The 13,138-nt window shown below is 32.3% G+C and overlaps 1 protein-coding gene across 10 annotated transcripts in view; it reads right to left on the reverse strand.

Moving 5' to 3' along the window:
- LOC116349940 (high affinity cGMP-specific 3',5'-cyclic phosphodiesterase 9A) overlaps positions 1-13,138 on the reverse strand; it is a 121,447-nt gene that overhangs the window by 82,129 nt on the left and 26,180 nt on the right. For 3 of the 10 annotated variants that reach the window (XM_031781612.1, XM_031781616.1, XM_031781610.1), the window contains exon 2: positions 12,148-12,264. The exons of the other annotated variants lie outside the window; for them this stretch is intronic. The gene's annotated coding sequence lies outside the window, so the exon portion shown is untranslated. The remainder of the gene's footprint in view (positions 1-12,147; positions 12,265-13,138) is intronic. 10 annotated transcript variants of the gene reach the window in all.

A 13,138-nucleotide genomic window follows, 5' to 3' on the forward strand; every position in this document is an offset into this window, starting at 1 on the left:
ATAAAAAACCTCTATCGAGGTGAAGAACGAGTGACGAAACCAAAATTTGAAACACAAAATTTCTGATATCAATTTTGTGACGAAAATAGTTGGTAGATATATTTTCTGTGTACTGTGAATATAAACTTAATATACATTTGTAAATTCGGAACGTTGCTTCATTGCATCAGCATGAACTCAAAGTAAAAAGAAGAGAATTTTTGCAACGTTTCGAATATACAAATGTATATTAAGTTTATATTCACAGTACACAGAAAATATATCTACCAACTATTTTCGTCACAAAATTGATATCAGAAATTTTGTGTTTCAAATTTTGGTCTCGTCACTCGTTTTTCACCTTGATAGAGGTTTTTTATTTGATATAATATACACACAAACATACAACGAAATTGCACGTGTACGTATCGCACAAATACTAAAATGTTTATTTTGTAGCGTTGTGTTGGATTTTAGCGTCTTCATTGAAATATAAATGGATTTTCGGGTGTTTCGACAACAACATTGTCGTATCCGATTGTATACTTTATCTGTTTGGTGTTTGTTGCATATAAAAAGCATGAAAACAACAAAACTTTGGTTCTTTGGTGTTTAAATAATTCATTTCACTTCATTTTCGATTTGAACTCGAACCTCAAACTTAAACTTTGCCAGTAGGATGAAAGCAGAAACCAACGTCGTAATTCGTAATATGCACCATCATAACGCAATTTATTTCGACGTTTGCATCCATCCATCACGAAACCATTGCCAATATTTCAGTGTGTAAAAATGAGATTATTCACGTTTATTTGCTTGTCCAATATACCAACACGTATGTATTGTATAAATGGGGATTGCAGAATAAACCTTGAGACGCGTTAAAACAAATATTGGTGCAAAAAAAAAATGAAGAAAAAAAGCATCAAACAACACTTGTATATAGTTTGCACGAATTCAGAGCGGAGACTGTTGTAAAGCTTATCTCAAATTATTTGGATAGACGTTATGCATATCGAAATGAAGATTTTCAAGCGAGCCTTTTCATCGTCGTATCAAATGCACTGGCTTTACTTTTGCGATCGTTTTTGGTAGAGAACAGTACAAGCTTCTTCTTCGCTATTTCTTGTCTGACAAAATAAATTCAGAAAATAATCAAATGTTTTTGTGCACATGTTATAACATGTTTGGGTTCGACTGTCGGTCACCTAGGCAACAAAATCCAATTTCTTCAATTTTATCTCCTTCGAAAATTCACCATTTTATTTTCGTGTTCAATTTAAACGAATTCGACCTTTGCTTATGACTTCTCAAAATTTGCAATCATATTTGCTTACGCCGAGACACCAGAACGAAATATTATATCACATTTCGTAAAATATTTTTATGTATGATCAATGTTATTTTTATTTTAGTATTAAAACACCAAATGGCTTCACCAATGACTTTTATAACGCTTCATCTCCCCTCAATGTATTATTTATATAGGAATACAGCAAAAGCAACATAAATCTGTTCGTTTGTGGTAATGATCTATGCTAGAAATAATATATTTTGCCACAATTCACATGTGGATGTCAGACAAATGAAACCAATGCGATAGAGAAGGATCTGGATATCATCGTCAATTGTCTTGAGAGAAGAAAAAAAAGTAATATATTCAAATGGAGAAAGAAACATAACATGCTTGATGAAGATTAGTCATGGAAAGCATTTGCTGGATTTTTTGAACGTAATATTTCTTGTTTAAAGCAACAGAATGAGAAGAAGAAGAATAAATGTTCGTTTGATAAGCGCCTTTATTGTGCATTTCATTTGTCATTTTCATCTTTCAGTTTATTACTCAATTTCGCGTAAGGTAAATGTTCCCTTCATGTGATATGTTGGCTAAAAATGAGGAGCTGCCACCAATGTGTAATGTCAAAAAGGATGAAAAGATTTTTACGCGAAATGTTGATTTACATCACAAAACAGAAATAAAGAAAAACGGAGAGCAAAAAGGCGGCATCAAATGTTCAAAGCATTACGATTGGTTTCGTCCGGGCGAATATGTATATGTGTGTGTGTTGCGTGTACGTATTCATCGTCACTCGTTTTACCTGTAATTCTTCTTTATTTATGCATTCGTTCCATAATACTTTTTGCATACTAATGTTATAGCCTGTGAATCAGATGTCAGCCGGTGTATCATTTATATTATGGTCTCATATCGTATCGTTTTCGTTTTGGTCGCATATGAATTGACGGAACCAATTGTAAAAAGTGAAAATCTACCACCTGAATGGATATTGAATGTAAAACAGTTGAAGCGAATTTCCTTATAAAAAATTACTTATTTTAGCACCTTCAATATGCTTATTAAATGTTAAAAAACGAGAATACAAAACGAACAAAAAAAAGGTAACAACGCATACATTGTATTTAATTTCCTATTTATTTTGGTTCCAACAGTTGCCATGGATTGTGTGAAATACACCGAAATAATCGAAGGCGAGAGTTCCGTTTATCGAATTATTTCACTTTGGTTGAATTGAATGTGACATGTTCGCCTCTTTGCGACCCGACATAATAGCGAGAATATGATTCAATGTAAATAATGACTGGGGAACACAGATATTTTCATGCGTGTCGACCATTTTCTATATTACGTTGGCATATGATTCATTTCAAGGTATCGAAGCATAGATCTTCTTTTTGTTGAAAATGGATCTGCGTCTGACAAATGCCGTGACAATTTTCAACAGAAAACTATTTTAATTATTCAATGTATATAAGTGAACATTTTAGCTTTATATGTACTTGTACTTTTCCACTTTGTCTCCTTTAAAAGAAATTCTTTATCTAAATATTTTATTTATTTATACGCATCATTTAAAATGTCAGTAAAAAAATCGATATGGTCGTCAACGTTAATCTATCTAACGTCCCAACACGTCGACGTTAAACGACACAGAAAACGGCAAAGTTTTCACAACTACTTTGAATACAATGTTTAAATTCTTCGTAAAATACCATAAATTTGTGTGATAGAATGATTTTTAATGGCGCAAACTTTGAAATTGGTGTATTTTAATACTTTGGCAAAATGTCACCTGTTGTGTATAATACCTTTATTCTAGCACCAATCACTAAGATAAAATCCATTTTGTCGTGAGAACAGTTGCCGGGAGTTCTTTGAAGGGTTAAATGTTATTTTTGTTTTTGTTGTGTTTAAAAAAATCGGATTTGTGATGATGTTGATTTTCGACATTGTTGAAGTTGACACAAGCCATTTGCCATGCTCGGGCAAGTGGTATGCCATGCAAACGAGCTTCCACACATAAAATATAAAATGCAAAGTGATTGTCCTCGGATATGAGTTTATGTCATCTCATATCGCATACATTTCACAGTTTGTCTACGCCTATATATCAAAGATGTAGGCTTTCCATCAAACGATCAAACAAAAAATCCATATTAGAACATTGATTGTGGAATATATGTCTCTTGTGTGCTTAAAACGCACAAAACATTTATTATTTGTGACGGGAGTTTAAAGTGCTTGCACTTGTTTTAGTTAGTTTTGCTCTCACAAACACATACTCACTTGATTGAGATGGCTGCGTAAATGCGATAATGTTTCTAGCACCAAGAATGCATAATGAAGCTTCCGGCAAAATCCAGAATCGTTTACTGTTTGTTGCTTCCCTCTCTCTCTTATTTTCTTCTTTTCACAGTGAGAGCGTTCGCATTCTATTCTTTGGCTGAAAGTCGTTTAACTAAATCCGAGAGATTTCTTTTGTTTCATGTGCACGCTTATGATCTATTTATTCATGCTGTAAGAAAATTCATATCCACGAAACTCAAAATATTTTTCCACTAACTGCTAAGGCAATTTCTTTTAACTCATTTTCTATCCATAAATTATATGTTTACTCACTAACGCATAATATTATCGTCGCGGATGAAAGAAAACCCATACTGTTCATGTACTCATAAATTGTATACGCGTTCGCTCGATAAAACAACAGTAATAGCAACACAAGCGACAACTTAAACATAATTTTGCGCTTCGCAAAAATCTTGTTTGCTGCATATATCTTAATATTGATTGAGTCATATTATAGCATACTTCATTTTATATATCTATATAACGGAAAATTCCAATTTGATCTTATGTTAGTCTAGTGCAATTGAAAACGTTAAATTAGCTTTTGCTCATGAGCTGCTAATTCGATATTTTTATAATCAAAATTAACGATTTCTTCTTATATTTGATAACTTCAAACAATTCAATATCATATTTCTTCATGCACATTAATAATTATAAGATTGATGATTCAGTTTATGCAACAATTGATATGTTTATCATCAATTGTACACATTCATAATATATGAAATCCAAAGTGTCACATCAATTGTAACTATATCATTATTATAGTCTTTTTGAGCATTTGTTTCTCTGACCAAATGTCTGGCATTACAAATATAAATTCTAGCTGAATAAAATATGAATAATTTGATTCGAGTTTTACAAAACTGCCAAAAACATTTTGGAATTTCTGAGAATAGGTAAGGTTTTCTTCTATATACGTATACACGTGTGGTTCAGGCTCGTTAACGAAACACCGTCTGATAATTTGCGTAGATTTCATTTCATTTTATCACAATTACTTTAGCATCAATTACATGAAGGTGACCAAATTCCATAGACCGATTTAATGTTTTACTGAATTGTTACGCATGACGAATTATGTGTCTGCCTTATTTCACAATCCTTGTTACATTCCAAAGCCGACAAAATATTTTGTAAATATAAAAAAACTCAAGGCTGAAAAAAAGAAATTCATATATAACAAAAGGACAAAAACGAATACAAACAAAATGCTAAATTTGGTGCAAACAAATCAAACGATTGCACAGCTTACGACGAAAAGGAGTACACAAAGCCAAATCCCTCAAAGACTATATGGTGCGGGCAACATGAAAACGGAGTGTGATAAAAAGTGGAATAAAAATGGAATTTACTTCTTTTTCCGCTTTGTTTGATGAACGAACAAAAGAAATTGTGATAAATCTGAAACACTTACTCGCTCAAATGGGCACATAAGTCGGAATAAGTGAGAGAGTGATTGTGCCTCAAATCTTCATAGGCCTTAGAGAAACAAAATCAAAGAAAAAGAAAATAATTCAGGAAATTTTTTTGGTGAACAAAGAATCGCACACAAATTGAACATAATTGGAAACACTCATTCAGCAAGCACATTGTCGAGCTCGTTTTTAATCGATTTATCATGCGCTTATGGCACTGAATTTGACCGCTTTCTTTTTTTGTTTCATTTGTTTTATGCGATAATAATAATAAAATAAAAATGACAACGAAAGCAAAAGAAAATGGATACATGTATAGTATGACTGATTTTTTTTCAAATTATTTTGTGTTTTGATGTTTATCTCCAAAGGCAAATCATATATTTTTAATATGTAGGACGAAGGTTGAGACGTTTGCTGACATAATTTGAAAATGTACTTAACGAGGGATGAACATCAAATCTGGAATCAAACGTTTAATCAGAATGTCATTCAATAATAGAACAAACACAGGAGTATTGCGAAAACATGACCAAACTGACGGCTTAACGCAAAGATATGAGAAACCCGCTACCCCCATGTTGGAATTATTTCCATTCAATTTATTTACCGTTCATATTCAGCAAACATATGTAAGTCAGAACGTTTTTCTGTGTACACAATAATGATGTTTATCGATTAGATTTTTATTTACCTGTAAATAAAATCGAAATCAGCGTGAAGCTATTCTAATTACAACGGAAACACTGCTCATTAATCGTAAACTTAGTTTAGTAAACTGTCAGTCAAACGAATTGACTCTGTGATCGAAAGTGCAAAGTAATCAAATACATATTATGAGAGTTTTCAAATAAAAATACGGAGATATCGCAGAAAGAAAGTGATTGATTTTTTCTTTGAAAATATTATTATTACATTGTGTAACGCTTTGAACGCTTTTTGTTGAATCGTGTGGAAATTACAGCCATTACAGCGTATGAATAAATAAAATCGATAAACAATATTCCCAAATGACATTCTCGAACTATGGGATCCAATCAAATTTTTATACATTCATACAACATATGTACTTCGAACTTCGGTTCATTAATAGAAACATGTCTGTATGATTATCCAAATTTAATCGAATTTACGAGGAATAAATTTTCATTAAAGTGTATAAAGGCACATGTGGCATTCCCAGGCATAAATCTTTGGCAGTCCTATTAGTGTAATGAACTTTCCAATTTAAAAGAAAAAATAGACAAAAATTCATGAAATCATTACTCGAACGAAATTCAACTTGATTGTGCCATCCGTCGACTATCACCCAAACTAAAAACACCTTGCTTTTGAACAAACATTATACTGAGCTATACTCAACCAGCCAAATTATTTTATTGTGGTTGAAATCAACTGCTTTTAACCCTATTTTCTACTCTGAACTATGCACATTATAAAAATGTAATCTGAACATTAAGATGTATGAAAAAATGACAAATATTATTATTAAAGGAATAAAAGATGTTAAAAAGAAGAATATTCATATAAGTATAATACTCAACACTCAAAACCGAAGACCTAGCGACGAGACTAGCTATTTAGCTAGATAAGCTCAGCTCAATACATTGTCTGTATTGTTGCGTGCATGTATACAAATTGGTATTAATATCGCAACAAAATGCCATGCAATATAGCGGAATCCATTTTTGGTGACGAAGCTAATTTCAACAATGTTTTTCTTGTCATCGTTTTTTATTCATTTTTTTTTGCTCTGCAGTCTGCACGAGAAAAACATATGATATGCTCTATCCTATCTAAGTCCCATAACAAAAGGTTTAATTACATATATAACCATGTAAATGTTATGTTACGGTCAAAATTACACCAAAAAGCTTACGTGACAACAGAATTCAGTGTTGAATTTTTGTAAACTTGGTGTAAAAATGTTATGCCATGGGATGGGCTGCTTTGCCACAATATGTCTCTCAACTCTATTTTATGAGTTTCGTTTACATAAACATAACACTTTCTTCCACTTCCACCATCCCTTCTGAACGAAAGTTCTTTGCAAGTAACGTGACGGAATTCGCTGTATTTAGAATTCATTTGTTTAGATTGCAAAAATGTTGAAATGTATTTTTTTCATTGCGGTCAAAAACAGTACCATTTGTTCAATTCATTGGATTGTTGTCTCTAATATACCTGTGACCTTTTTTATTTCTGTGTGAAACGTCAATATTGCAAAATGCATTTTTTTTCTCTTAAAACAGCAATGCTGGAGAAAAGCACTTGGAATGAGATTCGTTCAAAGTTTTTGTTTTTGTTTCTGACAGGTCAAACAACACAAAATGAGGTATAGGGTGGAACTATTTTTCAAATTTGGTGTCATATATGATCGATGGTCACTTGGAAAAACATGTTTTATGGTCACCAGATTCAAGATATGAAAAAAAATTCAACTTTATTTCCCATACAGATTTACCGGCATTAAAATTGTAATGTTACTAACCATTACATTAACATAAATGTTTGTAATAGCTACTACAATTGTATTAGATATTACTGTAATCCTACAAATCTGACATTACAATTGTAATAGCATTACAGTAATGCTTCGTTACAATAACAATATGTTACCCGTATTGTTAAAAATCTAAGATTAATATTGAGACTTTTCAACACAACTTTAAGTTGGAAATATATTTACAATAGATGGCGTTTGTGTCTGCTTGTGTCATCATTGAAATTGATTGGGTTGATGAGCAATTTCAATGATGAGCAGACAATATATTTGGCTGCCGTCATCTGGATATTTCAGCTCATCTGGATGCCGTCAGCAGATGATGCGAAGTGAAAACAATAGAAGTGATTATTATAGTAATACCAGTATATAACAAGCTTATATACCTATAACAATCACTTCTATTGTTTTCACTTTGTATCATCTGCTGACGATATCCAGATGAGCTGTAATATCCAGATGACGACAGCTAAATATATTGTCTGATGATGAGCTTAGAGCGGACACAGACGCCATCTATTATAAATATATTTTCAACTTAAAGTTGTGTGGAAAAGTCTCAATATTAATGTTAGATTTTTGACATTAGCGGCAGCGTTGAGTAACACATTATTATTGTAACAAAGCATTGCAATAGCTATTACTGGTAATGCTAAAATCTAACATTACAATTGTAATAGCATTACAGTAATGCTTCGTTACAATTGTAATGTGTTACTGTAAAATGTAAATCTGTAATTTCCCATACAAAATTTTCGTTTTTTTCGTATTTGAGCTTCTGAAATTTTGGTCAGAAAATATGATTCACAAGTTTTCACGGCGATTTTTTATGATTTTCCAGTAAAATGGACTCCTTTTATTTCAAGTCGCTGTCTTATGTCAAATAGAAAATAGAAAATTCTTTCATATCTTGAATCTGGAGACAATAAGACATGTTTTTCCAAGTGGCCGCAAAATTATTCCGAAAATGTTCCACCCTAGTATAGAACGAATGGACCGTCGAGATGGTAGCAAAAAATAGTAAAATAATGGAAAAATAAATGTTGACCTTACTTGAATCCAAAATTCCAATTGTGCGATTGAAATACAATTTAATTCCATATTTTTTGGCTGTAGCGTTTACTAAAGCATTTATGCTGTTAACCTGTCCAAAGTTTTTACTTGTGCATTGGCGTCATTGTGCGATTACATTTTCATGTAGGCCGTCGCAATCTGCTGCCATGGCAGTCGCACCATATTATTCGATGCACATTTAACCTTTCTTTGTTGCCAATTATATTAAAAAAATATATTCGCAAAATTTGAACCACCTTCCATTGCGACGAGTGGAAAACTTGAGCGTGTTTTCAAGTATTAAAGCCGAAAACGAGAAAGTTTTTTTTTTCATTTAATTTATATTTGTTAAGCTCAAGCATGGAAAACTGTTCGACATATACATTTATAAAATCAAATTTATTATATTTTTTGGTTGTGTTTTGTAGGTCTTGAAGCTGAAGTTTGTTGTTAGTCTGATTTTTGTTAAATTTGGCTTCGTTCGGGTTTTCTCAAAGGCTACGGGGCATCGATACACAAACAAAAGCAACATGAATTCTAATTAGGACTGCATATCGTAGTCGATATTTTTGATTGGATTTCATCGAAACTGACCACAAATGATTGAAAAAGTATCTTGAATTGGTTGCGAGTATCTATGTAAAACTTTTGATATTTCACTGTGTAAAACAACCCTGAGCAAACGCTTGATATTCAGTTAAATCAACAGTATATTCTATTATTCTCGTTATTTCGTGATCGCGGTTCGATGAATCTGACGAAATTACAAGGAAATATCCCATTCAATATTTGATTAATAGCCCGTTTGTCCGCTGAAAACCGTCGATTCTCGTCAGAATCGTGAACAAAAAAATGTAATACTTATGATTGATAGGGCAAGTTATTCATTTTCATTTCTTTATCGTGCATTTTTGAATGCTTCATTATCATGCCAAGTGGTCTAATATTGTATTGTTGTTTATGTGTTCATATTTCTTTTTTTAAATAATTCTTGATACATATACATACAAAAGATATAAATTGAAAATGTGAATTTCCCTTTTAACAGTATCAACGATTTATTAATACTATTATTATTATTAGAAGCCCCAATGATGTTTTCCAGATCCACGATGAAATGTAAAAACACCGTCGTTACCAATAAACATACAACTTTACGAAATAATTGAGTACTACTCAACAGAATATAGAACTTTTTCTTGATTCTTTCTTTGCAAATAGTTTTTGTGCATTTTATAAAGTTTTGCAATGATGATGCAGACATGTTGAAAACTTTTCAAGTAGAACAATCATCCAATGGATATCAGATAGATATAAGGTGAGGAGAAAGGATATCAGTTTATATGTGAAACTCAAACAAAACTATTCAAAACTTGCAACAATTCAAAGTGACAAAGAAAATAAATGAAAAAGAAAATTGTTTCTCTATTTTCTTAGCAGTCTTTGTGAATGTTTTTACTGGTGTTGCATTGTATACGTAATACGTATATTTATTAGTAGTAACGAAGTATTTGTCATGAGATTTATTATTTATTTAATCTAACAATAACAATGTATGCGTAAAATCGTTGAACATGCATTACTTATTGCTTACATTTGAAGTAGTTTGACTTTTTGTGAAGAAAAAAAAAACAGTTGAATTCACACGCAATGGTATACGAATTGAAAATATAGAAGGTTTGACAGGTCAATACGGCAACGATTTATTTGCACAATATTTATGAAACTGATAAATATGGGCTTGAAATGAATGGCTTCAGATTAAGCATGCTGTATGTGCAATGGGGGCAGGAGTGGTGAGGAGTGAGACAGTAATAGAGCAACTAAGTTGCGAATGGAAAACGTATTGCATGAAACCTAATTCTTTATTTAAACGCAGCTGTATGTTTGGCATGTCTCGCTACATCCCGCTTAATTTGTGAGTCCACATTAAAAATGCATTCGACTGTGAATCAACTGATCGATAATCATGTATATGAAAGGTACAGGGAGAAACGGGCACATCGTGCAGAAAGTAATTGCTTTCGTTGGTTGATATGTGTTCGCTTGTTGTTTTAAACTGCAAAATGATTTTCAAATTGCACATTTTACACGTGTGTCCATGTGAGTTTTCATTTAATTTGATATTCACCGAATGTGCTTAATGTTTCGGTTTGCACAGAAATGCGCGCGCACTTGATAAAAAAACACACAAAAAACACAGTTGTTTGCGTCGTTGCCATCTTCTTTAATGCCGCTGTGCTCTCTCGCTTCACTCAGTCAGCGGGCTGCCCAGCAACAACAGACACAATCAGCCACCCGTATAGAATATTTGTTCCGTTTCGTTTTCAATTTTGTTTATTTTTCTATTGAATGGATTAGTTTTTTTCCCTCCGTATCATTGTTGATTATGTAGCTGTCGTTTTTGTTTCTTGACATGTTGCTTTTGCTAAAACCATTCACGCCGAAAGTTTTTCTTCCATTTTCACTTTGTGTGTGTGCTTATCGAAGGCATTCAACCCCATGCACTTCAACTGTCTTGTTTTATTCATTCTGTGAGCTGTATTGTGCTGTTGTGGTGTTGTGTATGTTTCAATGCACCTGCGAATCATTCTGACTTGGATTTGAAATGGAATTCGGTTCATAACAAAAGCGGAGAAAATGAAATTGAAAACCTTCAGCAGTGGTAGCAAGAACTACAAATATTATGTGAGCAAGTCGTGTTGTTTGCCACAACTATCAAAAGAGTTTACGTTTCTTTTTTTTCACTTTGTTTCTTATAATCAATTGCACACGTTTCATTTTTTTACATTATTTGTTTTTCTTATTTTCCATTAACATATACATTGTGTGTGTACCTTTTCGTTATTGTTCCGCTCGTCCTCCAAACGAAAAAAAAAACATAAATGATCATTTTATTTTTAACTTTTCGTTTTGGCTTTCCATTTTGATTTTTAGTCACTTTGGTGTACTTAGACATTCATTCAACTCTGATACTTTACATCAGAATGTTTATCTTAGTCGTATTAAAAATACAAATCCCTAGATGAGATTCAATTTTCTGTTGCAGTTTTGGTGTGCTTTCTAACTTGCAAAAATTGAAGAATATAGTAGTGGAATGTACTTGATCGAATGCGCGCAATGTTCTCGTCTGTATATATTTGAGAGATTTTATATTCTGTTTACACGCTTATCATCCCAATCAAACCCTGATTGGCTTTTACATATTTTACATGCGCTATTTACTCGTTCTTTTTTTTAAAGCACAACGCGTCAACTTCAATCTAATAAATTTAAATTTAAGTCGCATGCCTTTTGCATTTTATAAACGTAAACACAAAGAAACCTTAAAAAAAGTAACAAAAGCAATACATTACTTTTATAAGTTTTCCTTTCTTTACAAAATAACCGAAAAGTAAGAGATGGAAGGAGAAAAGAGAATGAATGAAATCAAAAATTTAATAGATGTCTATGGGGTAAAATACGCGGAAGCATATCGAACCCCGTCAAAAAATTATTTTCTAAAATTGATTGCACGTGCTATGTTTGTCGCTTGTTGTTACCTTGATGTATTATTTCAAAATAGCTTGTTGTTGATGTGAATTCAAGTGCAAAATACTTGTAAAATGTGAAGCAGCGCAAAAGCAAGTTTGGATCACAATGTGTGTGTGTGTATTTACCTGTAAATAAAGACAATGAAAAATTACATTACTTTCCATTCATATTCCAGAAGAGAAAAAAATATTAAAATTCTCTGGTTGTTTATTTTTGTTATTTTTACATGATACAAATCATAAGCGTCCAAATATTTTTCATACATAGATTTTCATAAATCGACAAAGACTTAGATAAATCTGTGTAGGACACATCGAATATGTTCGTGGTCAAACGAAAATATATTTTCGTCAATCAATAATAGATAAGATCAAATAGTGGGTTAACAGCAGCACTGAGCTCTGTGGGATGGGTGCCGTCTATCAGCTGTACTCATCATCACATCAACTTCATCAATAATCACTTTCGATGATGAAGCTTTTCCCTTCGATTTTTCCCGTCCTTTTTGGGGTCTTTTGGTGCATTTATTTCTTAAACATCGATTATGCTGACGCATGAAAACCACATCGACGCATCGACAGAAACAATAAGCACCATCGAATCATTTGTCTTGGCCATTCCGTTTATTTTTTTTTTCACTAAACTAACAGCCAAATAATTTCTGGTGTTTTTATTTGCTTTTCTATCTCCATACTTAAAGGTCAAAATCAACATTAGTTACCACCGTCCCTCATTTATCAAAGCATCAAAATACAATTGGTTCTGAGTATTCTAGATACAGGGAAAATCTAACGTGAAAAGCAGTTGTCTCAAGATATTTTTTTTTTTTTGAATAATATTTTCGAATGAAAGAAATGTGCACAATAAAGATGTGCCGGAAATTGATTCGGAATTTTCCTTATTAAATTAAATAAGCTTTTTTCTCTCGCATTTCTTTCGTTGGACAGATAAATTCATTGTTTTTAATGTATATCTACCGTGAAAATTCCGATTGAATGG

Source organism: Contarinia nasturtii, unplaced genomic scaffold (genome assembly GCF_009176525.2).
Source record: "Contarinia nasturtii isolate CC-2019 unplaced genomic scaffold, AAFC_CNas_1.1 Cnas_scaffold_3175, whole genome shotgun sequence".
NCBI lineage: Eukaryota > Metazoa > Arthropoda > Insecta > Diptera > Cecidomyiidae > Contarinia > Contarinia nasturtii.